Source organism: Quercus lobata, chromosome 9 (assembly GCF_001633185.2).
Source record: "Quercus lobata isolate SW786 chromosome 9, ValleyOak3.0 Primary Assembly, whole genome shotgun sequence".
Lineage (NCBI taxonomy): Eukaryota > Viridiplantae > Streptophyta > Magnoliopsida > Fagales > Fagaceae > Quercus > Quercus lobata.
In genome coordinates this window covers 54,601,983-54,617,794 of record NC_044912.1, presented here as the reverse complement: position 1 = coordinate 54,617,794, position 15,812 = coordinate 54,601,983, and the positions used below count along the sequence as shown (strand labels likewise).

At 34.1% G+C, this 15,812-nt stretch overlaps 1 pseudogene; it reads left to right on the top strand.

The window, feature by feature from the left end:
• Window positions 1-3,736: 3,736 nt before the first annotated feature.
• Window positions 3,737-15,414, top strand: LOC115962038 (annotated as a pseudogene).
• Window positions 15,415-15,812: the final 398 nt, after the last annotated feature.

The window sequence follows — 15,812 nt, the reverse complement described above, 5'->3', positions numbered from 1 at the left end:
AGGACATTCAGCATTTATTGGGTGGATTTGGCTAAAAAATGGTAAGATCTCTTTGAAGGGTATCTTGCTATTTTGGGTATAACAGCTGGTTGCTGGGATTTTAGCATTAAATGGCTGATGATATCACTTCTAGCCAGGTGTCAAGTGCTGAATGCATTGCTGGGGTTCAGCTGGAAATGTTTCCTTTTCGGGTGTTTGTGTTTTTGGTGCAAGGTTCCATCACAACACATTTCTAGCAAGTAATAGAAGGATTGGTTGAAGGCTAAGGAAGCTTTAGAGATTTGGTCAAGGTCCCATTGTGTTGTGACATAATCTTGGTGAGCAAGAAGGGTATTTAATGCTCTATTTTGGCAGCTGGCAGAGACATATATGGTCTGATTGTGGCAGACAGTAGCTGGGTATAAAAGATATCATGAATATTTTGCATACAATTGGAGATAAAAGATAGCCAATCAGATTAAGCCATGTGTTTGAGTTGGATTTTAGCTGAAAGTAGTAATGAGATTTATGTAGAATAATATAATGAAGTTTCTAAATTTGTATAGCAACAGCTGGGGATTGAATGAACAGTTACCCAGTAGTTAGATGGCTGGAGATATTGAGCATTTGTCACATGATGAATATTAAGTTTTAGGAAAAGAGTAATGGAGAATTTTATCATTTAAAGTGCTATGTGATAAGAGATACTTACCATATGTTACCCGCTACACACGGATTCGTCAAAGTTTAGGGAGTTAGAGAAGACACGCCAAGTAACATGTTTCTTTTATCAACTTTAAACCGCTGGAGCTTTACTGAACATACCTCTTGGCCCTCCAAACCACGACTTCCAAAGTTTCCCCAAAGAGACTTATGAGCTTGGGTTATAAGCCGAAGATGAGATGACGTACCTTGGGTTTTGTTGTCATTTTGTGTAAATATGGGCTCTTGTTGAAGAAGCCGCTTGCCATGAGTGTAAGAGAGGTAATATGGGTCATGAGCTTTGATTCATTGCTTAAACCCAATCCATATGTTGATGTTGATAATGTCATGGGATTATGATCCCAATTGATGAAGAGGAAATGTGGACCATGAATCCGCCTCTTGAAGTAAGGATCTTGCGGGCCATGTGAGCCCAATCCATGTAGTTGAATGAGATATGAGCTTATTTTAGGCTTTAAATAGATTTACCCAAAAATCAATAATATATTGATGTGGCATGGGGTGCCAATGAAGTAATGCCACGTGGGCCGAAAAAACAGTCCTCAACACACTTTTCACTCCAACCAAATAAAAATGAAGGGAATTAAAATCTTTGAGTCCTTGTCTCGTTTTCTATCGGAAAATTATTGTGTACTCTCGGAGTACCATAAATGCGTACCCCCTTAACCCCAAAAATATTTCTCAACATATATCCTCTCAACCCCTTCGGCTTATCTCTTTCTTTCTAAATTGTTTGAGTTTAGAAAATTGTGATGGACAGGGGCGGAGCCAAGACTTGAAGTTAGGGGGGCAAAAGTATAAACAAAAAAAATTGAAACTCTAAATAAATATTCATTTTATAAATCATCAATAAAGAAAAATATACAAAATTATTGTTTTTTAAGATATTACAATGCAATTATTTATGAAAATAAGACATTAAATTTTCCTCAACATTAGTAGTAGGTAATGTTGCACTACTATTATTAGCTTCTAAATCATTTGAAGGTTTTTTTTTTTGAAAAAATCAAATATGGTAGTGAACTTTTTCATAATTTACAAATAAAATATAATTTGAAATTATCATGTTATTATATGATTAATAATCTATAATCATTTCACACAATAAACAAATACCATGCACACAAACAAGTAGTCAACAAATAACCAACAAATTTTAAAGTGATAAATAATCACTTTAATTATTTACCTGAAAAAAAAAATCTTTAAAATTTTTTAAAAGACACTAATAGACAACAACACTACCAAACAAAACTACAAATTTACACTGAAGTACACAGAACTGTCCGAACATCACATGGACATTGTGTTGTTTTACATAGTTTACAGTTGTTAATCACTATACTAGAGACAAGACACCACCTGACCACCATTTATTATAAATATATATATATATATATATATATATATATATATATATATATATTTATATAACTTTGGCCTTATTAAAGATTGAAAGAGAAAGATCAAAGATGGACAAGTCAGACTCTACCTCTCTCTCTCTGGGGGAATTTGCAGGCTAGTGCAGTAGGAAGAAAAAATATAATAAGTTAACGCATGTTTGTAAGGATTTTGGAAAATAGCATCTCGAGTTTTAAAAACTCGAGATCAATGACGAAAATCGACGCTTTCAAACTCGAGTTCTACTGCTGTCGTGTACAAATTTAGCCACATAGATCTTGAGTTTATAAGACTCGAGTTTTAAAAACCAAAACCGAGTCTTACAAACTCGATTTTTGTCGAACTTGAAGAAAAACAAAACCTGAAGAACGCAAGGCCGAAGAAGACGATCTGGTTGGAGAAGAAGGAAGAAGAACAGAGTGATCTGGTGCTGGTGGACGATCTGATCTTCAGCGACTAGGTTCTTCTCCGTGTTTTCCTTTTCCTTTGCTTTGGATTTTTGATTAATTGATTCCGAGTTTCTAAAATCTAAGGTTTTTTTTTTGTTTTTTTTTTTTCCTTTGTCTCGGTCTCGCCCTCTCTGCTTCAGTGGCTTCATCAATCATCAGGTATTGAACTTAACCTTTTTCCCTTTGCTTTTGATTTTCATTACTTGATTCTGAATTTCTAAAATCTGGGTTTTTTTTCTTTGGTCTTGGTCTCGCCCTCTCGGGCCGTCCTCTGTACTCTATTTTTTCTTTTTCTCCATGGATCCGTTTGTCTTCATGCATGTACCCACTGGAACTCGAGTCTCTAAGACTCGAGTTCTACGTGGAATTTTTGTCCACCTCACTAAGTCAGAAGTCTGGAACTCGAGTTTTTAAAACTTGATTTGCTATTGAACTCAAATTTTAAAAACTCGAGATGCTAGTTTTCCACCTTCTTTCTTGGCTGGTCACTTAACAAAATTCTTCTAATAATAAAGTTAAATGGAAAAAAAATTCCTCTCTCTCTTTGACTCTTTTTTTCTAGTCTTCTTCTATTTTCGGATGTGGTGGAGTCTCTCAGCTCTGCTTCTCTTTCAATTTTCTTCACAACACTGTCAACACATATGTTTAAATCTAAGTTAATCAACCAACTAACCAAGCATTAGAGATTTAGATATGAGAGAGGGATAAAATGTTCCCAAGGTTTGGGCCTTTGGGCGGTGCTGATTACTGCGGTGGACTAGTGGTGGCTGATGGTGTCAGGCATGGTGCACTATTCTGCCTTTGCTTCTGCTACATTGCTGTTCTGCTGCAATGACGCTGCCCAAGTCCTCAGTTTTGAGGTCTTCACTCTTCTGCCGTAAGTTAGGTTTTAGGTTTTCTTTTCTTTTCTTGCTTGTGTTTATTTGTTTTGGGTTGTTGTTGGGATAATATTTATAGCTTTTAAAAATATCAATAATATTGTTGAGGAAACAAATTGCTAAAAATAATAGATTATATATAGTAAAAATTTTAAAAAAAAATTTGGGGCGTCCAACAATAGCTCCGTCCCTGGTGATGGATAATCCAACCTTCAATGAAGACGACGGCGGACGAAATTCTTCAGCTTTGTCTTCTTTTTAAAAAATCAATCTGTATCCGATAGCTTGATTTGTGAAGATACAAGAATGTCACATTCTCCTTCTTCCATACCATCAATTTTTCCGGCAAACAATTCTGGGTCTGGTGGTTCAGCATCTAATGAAACGGTTCCACAATACCCTCATTCCATATCATCAATCTTCCCACCAAACAAGTCTACTGGGAGTTCAGAATCCAATGAAAGACACCCACAACCACAATTCTCTGATTCCATATCATCAATCTTCCCACCAAACAAGCCGAGTTCACCAGATGACGCGTCAAACAATTTGGACTCTGATTTTCACATGCTCGCTGTGATCCAATCTGGAAACCCAATTGCCATTGACGACCACCACCACCACCACCAACGTCGAGCTGACTCGTACCGAGGTGAGTCGGCCCCAAGATGGTCGTCAATGTTACAAGAACCAACAAGCAGTGGAATTCAAATTCAACCACCATCTTCAAGTACGTACGTACATCAAAAACTGGTAGTTAGGGTTTCCAACTAAATAAATATGATTCAGTACAACACATACCACGGTAGTAATAATTGACTTGAATGTCAATGTATGATAAATAACTATAAGGCCTCCAACTAAAATAGTGATTCAATTAATACTGCACATACAAATACAATAGTGGTGTGTATTCACTATATATTCAGCACTGCACATAGCAGTGATTCAGTACAACACGGAGCACATGACATGACATGACATGAGTAATATATAATTGACTTCAATATATATATGATTCCAGATCTTACTCGGACTCCTGCATAGATAATAAACACTGATTAGCTTTAATTAGCACACGTATCATATATATGCATGATACTAATACCACTAATAAATTTGGTTTCCAAAAATGGGGTCACAATTAATGTGGGGTCACTGCATTAAATCCCCTAATCACAGTATGATGATGATGTTCAGCAGAGTGACATGATAGTCCATGCACATGGGAAATAAATATGAATATGTATATATTTTTTGGCTTTTACTGACAAAATTTAGTTCTAGATTCTACTAATGGATCGGATCCCACTGTGGTAGCCCATGAAAACAAGTCCATACGCCCCTTTTTTTCCCGTGGAAGTGGTGCTGCGCTGGGCTGCAAATTGTAATTGGGATCGTACTTTGTTTAGGCTGAAAAGGGACAAACCTCATTTTTGTGGTTAGTTGTCGCGACTTGCGTGCAACAATGCAATAAATCTCCACAGTTATTGGTTTTTGGGGAGTGAAATCTTCAACTAACCCATGCAAAATTCAATATTATGGTTGACACTTTGTCCCCTATAACCCTTTCGGATCTTTTATTATTATTATTATTATTATTATTTTTTTTTTTAAACTCGGGTTTGAAAAACTACTCCCTCCGTCCCACTTTGTTTGTCCTGTTTGAAAATTCAAAATTTTTAAGGGAACATCATTTATTGTCTTGTCTACCTTTTAAAAATGTATAAGTTTTCAAAACTACCCTTCAATAAATTTATCAAAAAACTGAATTAGTAAATTAATAAGGGTATAATAGGAACATTAGTAAATTAATGACTTTTATTTTTAGAAACAGGACAATATTTTGGGACATCCTAAAATGGAATAGAGGACAAACAAAGTGGGACGGAGGGAGTATTACATAAATATTTTACTCTTCTTCTTAAAATATGAGGAGGTATCGACTGATTCAACTCACAATAATTATAAACAATCGTGTAAAACATTGTATATTTCTAATAAAGTTACTAATTCCTTTTATTGGGATAATCATTGTTATAATAAGAAAATAGAAGTTAATCCACAAAATCAATGAACCCCATTATTATTTTATAATCATTCTCATATGTCAATGTGTTGGTGTTTGTGTATATGTGCAGGAGGAAGTCCTCCATTAGGCGACTTGACACAAGAGGATACCGATACCCATTACTCTCAAACAGTCTCCAACATCCTCCAAACACAGCCCCGATGGGCTACTGACTCATCCACCTACAACCCTTATTCCAACCAATCAGCTTTTGCCACGTGGACAATCCGTGATGAAAATTCACCAAAATTAAGGGATGGTGATGTTGCCACTCGGTTCAAAAAGTATACTGAGAGTTCAGAATCCAACGAAAGACACCCACAACCACAATTCTCTAATTCCATATCATCAATCTTCCCACCAAACAAGTCTACTGAGAGTTCAGAACTATCAGACACATCTACCAATGAACAATTGCAACAGGTTGTACTTGATTATCCAAATGGATGTAAAACTTTGGTACAGTATATTAGATTCCTCAATTGAATTCGAACGCCTGGTTGCATTGAATTTCTTGTCCTTGGAAAAGATAACTCAATTTGTGTTTTATTAATTGATGCAACCCAGGGCCAAAATGGCCCAATACCACGAATTTTTGAAATATTTTGTAAAAAAACACTGTTTCGGAACTATATAGGAAAATACCACTTTTTATGGAACTCGAGTTTCTTAAACTCGAGTTCCTAGGAATTTTGCCACCATGGCGTTGCTGAGGTGGAAATTGGGCCATTAAAAAATGCCTTTTTTTTTTTTTTTTTTTTTTTCTAAGGTACTCGAGCTTGGTGAGTTCGAGTACGTTGTAAAGAACTCGAGTTTAATAAACTCGAGTTCCTTGGTACTCCGGCTTGGTGAGCTCAAGTACCTTGTAAGGAACTCGAGTTTAATAAACTCGAGTTCCTTATAACTTTTTTTTTTTTTTGGTTGTTGGGATTATTGACAAATAAACATAAACATAAAAATAAGTAGCTTTTTTTTTATGTTTTTATTTATTTAAATAGAAGCATTGTAAAATATAGAGATTTTAATTTCAAAATATGAATTTAATTTCTACATTAAGTAAAACTGTTCATTGTTTTCTCATAAAATTTTTCGCGGGGGCGTTGCCTCCGGACCCCCAAGAGGCTTGTCCATGAGCGCTCCGGCTTGGGCCTGTCGGCCCAAGCCTCCGCTCCATGGACTAAGCCTCCAAAAATCTCCCATTAAAAACCACACAATATTATTTGAGTCGGGTCGGGTCGTTAACATGAATCAAATGATACCCTTAAAGTGTGGATGAAATGTTTTATAATGCTTAAATTTATAAAAGATACTAGTGAAAGTTCCATGTGTTGCATGGCTTTAATCCTAAATTTTCTTTATATTTTTTTTGAGAAATTATAACTAAATGAGTTATTATTACATAATTTTAGAATTATTTTCTAACTATATATAAGACAACTGATGATTATGTACATTCAACTTTTAAAAATCTAAAGATTAACTGTTCATTAGTTTTGACTAAGTTTATATGAAATCATTCATATGCTTTGGTTGGACAATGTCCTCTGCTTTGTAATGTAGGAAACACCTTAGGAAGTGAAATGCCTCCAGTTAGATATGTTGATGTTTCCAATATTTGTGTAATTTGAAATGTTAAACACATAACACATACAGACTCATCCAAACCACACAGACCAACCACTCTTTCACAAAAAAACCATATGGCTCCTAAAGTAAGGACTTGCCACGTGAATACACAGATATGCAACCCTTTGTAATGCACCGTTTTCAAGGATGCAGAGCATCCCTGTAAAGTTTATGCATCAATTTTGAGGGTGAGCTGTCCACCATTACTACACTGATGTTCGTAATGCTGCATGTGCTGCTCAACAATTTGGTACGTTCTTTGGTTTTCCATTGAGCTTACACGATTTTCTTCATTCAACGATTTTGAATTTTTCAACAAATTCAGATGATCAATACATTAGTACACAGTTTTCCATTTAATTTTCACGATTTTGTACATTTAACGAATTCAAACTTTTCAACAAATTCAGACTATCTATACATCTAATTTACACAATTTTATTTTGTACTTTCAAGATTTTATACAATCAACGAAATCAAATTCGAACGATCTGTACATCTAAATTTTGTTTTTTACAAATTCGAATGATCTGTACATCTAATGTACACAATAACTAAATGAATTTTCACGATTTTGTACTTTCAACGAAATCAAATTTCTCAACAAGTCCAGAATATTTGTACATCTATACATCTATTCAAATCTGCTTACTACATTCATAAAATTTGTTTTCTGCATTAATTAAAACTATTCATTGTTTTCTTATAAAAATTGTTCACTGTTTTCTACATAAACTATTTCTAGGATTTTGCATAAAATTATTTTCTATTCAGCATTATTTAAAAAATTGTTCACTCTCTTTTCTGCATAAATTATTTTATGTTCACTGCATAAATTGTTCATTGTTCATTGTTCATTGTTTTCTCATAAAACACCTAGTGAAATCATGTTTTCTAAATTTAAACGCCAAATCTAAATGCTTTTTCTTGTTTGAATTTCACAATAATCGAATCTATTTTTCTGCATTGATAAAATCTGTTTCAACATTAATATAATTTGCTCTCTGCACATCATGTTTACTGCATATTCAAATCTGCTTACTGCATTCATAAAATCTTTTTGAGGGGGAGAGAGTACAAAAGTCTTTTTGAGGGAGAGGGAAGGCTATTACAAAAGGCTTTCTAAAACTTGGAACTTAAACGCTTAGAATCTTAGAAACTTAGAAACTTGTCTTCTGTCTTTGTAGTCCGTCTCTTTTATAGGTGAAATGAACCATGGTAAAGTAGGTAAATTTAACTCAAGTTAATCTGTCGGTGGTATGGAAATTAGTACTGATGAGTAGTAGTCTGTTTGCGTCTGTCTGGGAATCTTTCAGATCTCGGGAATCTATCAGATCTCTTTTTACGCATGCTAGTAAACAGTAGTAACTTTTGAACACATGTCTGTATCTGTCTGAACTGTCTATATCTGTCTGGACTGTCTTGATTTGTCTGGAAGCTATTCACACATGCTGGTGAATAGTAATCTGTCATGGATGCCATCTTCGGTGGTTCTACCCAAGCCATTAAAGATGCAATGGCTGTCCTGAATCAAGAAATTATGTTACTGTGGTAGTCAATGTTGATGTGAATTTGAATTGGTTCAGAACCTTAGGAACAAATACAACGAGTCCATGGCTTAGGTGATTATCTTGTTTTGTGTTTCATTCTCTTTTCCCTTTGCATACAAATTTCATTCTAGATATGATTCACATTTATTTGTTCATTCTAATGATTTCTACCTTTATATAAACTACAAAATGAAAATTCTTTGTTTGGGTTCTTGATTTTGAATAAACAGAGTAATATCAATAACATTCTGGTGAATGATCATTATTGACAACTACCCTCTAGGAAGCTGTTTTATATTCAGGTATTTGTTATTTTGTTAGCTTTAACACATTATTAAATAATTTACGCAAAAAAGAGAGTAAACAATTTTTTAAATAATGCTGAACAGAAAATAATTTTATGCAGAATACTAGAAATAGTTTATGCAGAAAACAGATTTTATGAATGCAATAAGCAGATTCGAATATACAGTAAACATGATGTGCAGAGAGGAAATTTTATTAATGTAGAAACATATTTTATCAATGCAGAGAAAAAGAGATTCGATTATTGTGAAATTCAAACATGAAAAAACATTCAAATTTGGCTTTTAAATTTAGAAATCACGATTTCACTAGGTGTTTTATGAGAAAACAATGAAAAGTTTTTAAATAGTGAATAGAAAATAATTTACGCAGAAAAGAGAGTGAACAACTTGTTATAAAGTTTACACAGTAAGTTGTTATTAATTCTTATCTGGACCTATTAGTGACATTATATTTTTCCCTACCATTAACAACTTGTCATGCAGACTTATTGTGAAATTTTTGAAAAAATATTGTGTCCATAACTTGCATAAAGAGAGGTAATTAAAACATATATATCTTGTCTTTTTTGGTAATTTACAAATCAAACCGCCACTTTTATAAGTATTAGCCAAACACTCAACTTTGTCAAAAAGCATTTTTTGATAGTTTTTACCAAACATGCTACTTTAAAAAAAAAAAACTCAGTTTCATATTTTACTTTTTAAAACTTCCACTTTTTCCAAAAGAACTGTTTGAAAAAGCTGAACCAAACTCACCTTAGTAGAACTAATAGATTGTGGGTTTTTTTTTAGTTGCAACTTACGAATATGCAAGTAACAATAATATGCAAGTATTATAAAAGATTTAATTGCTGGAGTTCAAATCATCTCCTTCATTAATAAATAAGGAGTTATAAAAAAAATTAGAAAGGTTTTTTTATTGATAATCTTAATTAAAGATATTATATATAAGGACAAATATACAAAATTATGCATGTGTATATTATAATAATCATTCATTTAGTTAGAAAATAATTCTAAAATTATGTAATAATAACTCATTTAGTTATAATTTCTCAAAAATATATATAAAGAAAACTTAGGATTAAAGCCATGCAACGCATGGAACTTTCACTAGTATCTTTTATAAATTTAAGCATTATAAAACATTTCATCCACACTTTAAGGGTATCATTTGATTCATGTTGACGACCTGACCCGACTCAAATAATATTGTGTGGTTTTTAATGGGAGATTTTTGGAGGCCTAGTCCATGGAGCGGAGGCTTGGGCCGACAGGCCCAAGCCGGAGCGCTCATGGACAAGCCTCTTGGGGGTCCGGAGGCAACGCCCCCGGGAAAAATTTTATGAGAAAACAATGAATAGTTTTACTTAATGTAGAAATTAAATTATATTTTGAAATTAAAATCTCTATATTTTACAATGCTTCTATTTAAATAAATAAAAACATAAAAAAAAGCTACTTATTTTTATGTTTATGTTTATTTGTCAATAATCCCAACAACCAAAAAAAAAAAAAAAAAGTTATAAGGAACTCGAGTTTATTAAACTCGAGTTCCTTACAAGGTACTCGAGCTCACCAAGCTGGAGTACCTTAGAAAAAAAAAAAAAAAAAAAAAAGCATTTTTTAATGGCCCAATTTCCACCTCAGCAGCGCCACGGTAGCAAAATTCCTAGGAACTCGAGTTTAAGAAACTCGAGTTCCATAAAATGTGGTATTTTCCTATATAGTTCCGAAACAGTGTTTTTTTACAAAATATTTCAAAAATTCGTGGTATTGGGCCATTTTGGCCTGCAACCCAGTGTTTGAATTTAATTGGGGAATGTACTGCAAAATCTAAGGTATTGTACCTAAGTTTTGCCCTTTCCAAATAACTAGATATCTTACTATATGGGCTAATTAGTGAACTGTAAACTGTATACTGTCTGACAGAAATATGCCATTACATTTCATAGGATTCCTACTGCCACATTTTCAATAAGAAGATGTATGTTGTTTTTTCCATTTTGGATTAAGCTAATTAACATTCATTCACGGAAATATGATTCCTAGTGCCACATTTCAATTAGATGTTGTCATTTTTTCAATTAAGCTAATTAACATTTTTTGTTTTAATAATCTGCAGAATAACAGGAAAAGAAAACAGCATTCTTCTTCTGGAGCTGCTAACAGCACTGGTACAGGAAATACTGTGGGGCCCTCACCTAGTTCTCCAGCATCAACCCACACACCTGGTGATGGAATAACAACAGCAAGTAGTATGCAGCATGTCAACAGTGTGCCCAAAAGCTTGATGTTGTATGGTCCCGAGGGGATGGGAGGCCTTGCATCATCTTCTAATCTGCTGGTATGTCAATAGTCAGCTTATGGTTGAACATCGGCAGAGACATCATGAATTTAATTCATCAATTGTTGTTAAAGAATATGATCGATATTGCACATTGACCTGCTAATGTATTAGTAACTTATCATTTATTGTTTCCCAATAAATGTATGCAACACATGGAGTCAGTTGTTTGGGGGATGTATTGAACACTCATTTAAAAATATGGACTTGTGCATTGAGCTTGTAGGGATATATCTTCCTTTTAGATGCTGTAACGTTAAAGCTAAATAGATTGGAATATTACTATGGTTCTGAAACATCATTTCTAACTTTCAGGAAGACACGGAACGATTTGGAGATGTTAGTGCATTAGATGATAATGTGGAATCGTTGCTGTGTCATGAAGGAGGTGATGGAGGGAACTTATATGGAGCGTTGAAACAAAGTCCTACTGAGAACCAAAAGGAGTCTTCCAAAGGTAACCCTATGATCATTTTGCATCTATGAAGATCGACAATTTATTTGTTCTTCAACATACTATTTCTACAATCTCCATTTCAGGTTTCACCTTCAGTGAAGTTGGTTGCATACGGACAAGAAACAGCAAAGTTACTTGCTGTCATTTTTCATCAGATGGGAAGTTGCTAGCTAGTACTGGACACGACAAGAAGGTATATATCCTCTTAGAGTAATGAGAAAATGCCATATTTTGAGGAACATGTTTGTTTGTGTGGTATATCTCCTTACTAATACGTATTCATAACAATATTTAGTTGTTTAAAAATTATGTTTTCCGCCTGACTTTTTTTCACATTCAATTTAGTAACGAATTGTATCACTCCTGTAACCTCTCTTTTTTCAAGCAGGGTGGCGTGATCTACTGACCTCAGACTTTGAGGTCACATGGGAAGAACTACTTTACGCCATTAAACCAACATGGCTTTGGTTATGATGGCTACATGATTGTGTTGTGATAATGATTTTATTGTTTTAGAATTTTTTCTCTAACATTGTTGACGTAAGTGTGATGGAAATCTTTGATAATGCTTTACTTATGAAATTTATACATTTTGTTCTACAATCTAGTTCATTTACATTTTTCACATCAAGACCAAGTAATTAATGGAAGGTAATTTTTTGTATGTATTAGGTTGTCCTCTGGAACATGGACACCTTGCAAACAGAGAGCACTCCTGAAGAACACAAATTAGTGATTACAGATGTTCGTTTTAGGCCGAATTCATCTCAGTTGGCAACAGCTTCAGTTGACAAATCTGTGCGATTATGGGATGCAGCCAATGTAAGTGCATTCTTCCTCTTTCTAAAATCTTGGGTGTTAGTTAAATTTATGAAGTTAAGACTACCCAAGAATGATTTTCATCATTCTAGACTTTGGAGGCATTGTTTCCCTTATGCTTCATGAGATGCATTCATTAAATTTTATATTCCTGTATTACTATACTGCCAAGATTAACTTAATTCAGATACTGTGGCAGCCAAATTACTGTGTGCAAGCATATACTGTACACAATTCAGCAGTGATGTCCCTTGATTTTCACCCTAAGAAGACTGATCTATTCTGTTTCTGTGACAATGACAATGAAATTCGCTATTGGAATATCAATCCTTTTTCCTGTACTCATATTTCTAAGGTTGGTTCTTTCTTTCTGCTTTTAGTCTTGGTCCGTCTTTCAATTACTAAAGCTGCAATGAACTATTAATTCTAATCTTCTTTTGTTTGGCATAGGGAGGTATGGCACAAGTGAGATTTCAACCAAGAATTGGACATCTACTGGCAGCAGCTTCTGATAAAGTGGTGTCCATTTTTGATGTCGAAACCGACAGGAAAACCCTCTCATTCCAGGTATGAAATGTGGTAATTGTATTTTGTTAATAATTTTAGGCTGAGGTTGAGTAACTGACACAACCCTGTCTTGAAATGTTATCCGTGTTTGACTTCCATTTTTAGCATCTGCTCTAGTAGTTTTTGTAATTAAATCCTCCACCTCATATATAGGGACACTCTGAAATGGTAAATTATATCTGCTGGGATGCAAATGGAGATTACTTGGCATCTGTGAGTCAGAATTTGGTGAAGATTTGGTCATTAGCCTCAGGGGAATGCATTCAGGAGCTCGGCTCTAATGGGAATCAGTTTCATTCTTGTGTATTTCACCCAAGTTATTCAACTCTCTTGGTCATTGGAGGAATCTCGGTAATTCCTTGTACTCTTCATGGGAAAAATTTTTAGATAAGAAATTAAACTGTCACAATATTTGATGACTAGTGTCTAATATTGAGTTCTGTCCATAGTTGTGTTTTTAGACAGTGCTAAGTCCTTTTTTTCTTTTTCTTTTCTAAGAGTGATCTAGCTTAATCCCATTCTACCCTTTTGCTACCTAACAGGGAGTGGTAGTTGAATTATTTGGTGGAAATATATTTTTATCCCTGTTTGACCCTCACACAACTAGCTATGGGGAGTCAGTTGAATTATTTGGTGGAAATATGTATTGTATAGTTTGTGTTGGATGCTACTTAAATTTTTAGTTCATATCCCTAAAGATGAGTTTCAAGTCTTTGGTGATGACTTGTTTTCAATTTTTTTTTTTTTTTTTTTTTTTGGGGGGGAGTAAAAGTAAGAACTATGCCAGCCTTATGTGACAGTCTTACTATTAAAGTTTTGAGCCATTAAATCAAGCAAAAGTGATGTAAAATAGTGGAATTAATTATTTTTATTCCTATTCAACCTTATGGCAGCTATTTGGGGGGTGTTTGAACACCCCTTGGAAATAGAATCATATGAAACTAGTTGGATTTTTTGCGTGTCATCTAATTAGTTGACATTTTTTTGGTTAAATCTTTGAATTTCATGGAATCACTGTGTAGGATAAGCTATGACGGGGCCACACCTAATCCTCACCATTTTTTCATTTATTGATGAGATTGTTTATAGATCAAATCTGTTCAAATAAATTTTTATTTTATTTTATTTTATTTTTTATAATTTGGATGGTGATTAATGTTGCATATAAGCGAAAAAGTAGAGCATCTATTTTTTTATAAAGAAAAGTCATTTAATTAATATCTTTACTTTGTTATAACATTAAAGAACCCTTAACCTATATAATATCTTAGTGTTAGAAATATTAATTTATAGTTGAAATTTGATCAGGCATTGTCCTATCATAGTTTATCTAGCACACACACTTAATTGTCACTTGCTGGCTTACTCCTAGTCTGTAATTACTCCACTCTGAAGGATGGATTTTGTAATGGACCTCATGTTAGTGGGAATTCAAACGTTGTGTTAGCCTTCTTGTTTGCTTGTTTTTTCAATGGAACATTATTTTAGCCTTCTAGTTGTGTCAATACATACATAGCATATAGAATTTAACTTTCAAAATTATGTTCTTGTAAAGGTTGATTTTAATGAGCTGACTTATTGCTAATTGTTGTTTTTTAAAATCGTGGGCTGCAGTCTCTGGAGTTATAGAACATGGCTGAGAATAAAAGCATGACAATTGCAGCACATGAGAATATAATTTCTGCTTTGGCACAATCACCTGTCACTGGAATGGTTGCCTCTGCAAGTCATGACAACTGTGTGAAGTTATGGAAATAAATAGAGTTCTGTTATGGCAGTGTCCAATATTTTTGGAGCTCTTGGCATTTGCTTTCAATCCTCACTAATCTTGGGACAAGAAATAGCATGCTGTTTGGAGTCTGTAATAATTGTGTGTTACAAATTCAAATGTGGTGTTTTTTTTCCCCTTGCTGACAACAAATGGGGAAGGGGGATTCAAATGCTCCTAATATAAAGAATTGGGCAGTATCACTGAGCCACAAGGCTATTAGTGTCGTGCTAATTAGCAATGCAAATTTTTTTTTTTAGTGGGTAATTATGTTTCAAGGTGAAAAATGAGTAGCCTGTATAGCAAACTTGTTTGATGGAAAGTGGGAGGAAGAGTGTGTTCTTCATTCGCTAATTCCATGCCTAGGAAAGACTCTGTTACTAAATCTATTCAATTCCATAGCTTTTTGGGCCTCTTTGCTTTGTAATTTGACCAATCACAACTGTAAGTGAGAGTGCTCTCTTTTTCGTCCTGCTTGCCTTCCCTTTTCTTCTTTGGTTTTTTTTTTTTTTTTTGGTCCTTCAAATGTTGTGTGATCTCCTCTTCGTTGGAAGAATTGTCTCCTGCATCATTGGATATTTTGATAACCTGTTAAAGCATTTCACATTAATCTCAACAAACTGGTCTAAGGTTAAAAAAAATTGCTAAAAACTCACCCAAAAAAAACCTCTCAAAAAAAACCCACACAATAGACTCAATAAACTAACAAAAATTTTTTAGCGATCAACAGTGATCTCCACTTGTAGTGAGATAGTCTTCCTCGCCAGTCCTAAAAAAATGTTTTTTTATTCTCAAAACTCTCTCCTTGCTAGACTCTCTCTCTCTCTCTCCACCTAGCCTCCATCCCGTGGTAGATAAAACATACCTTC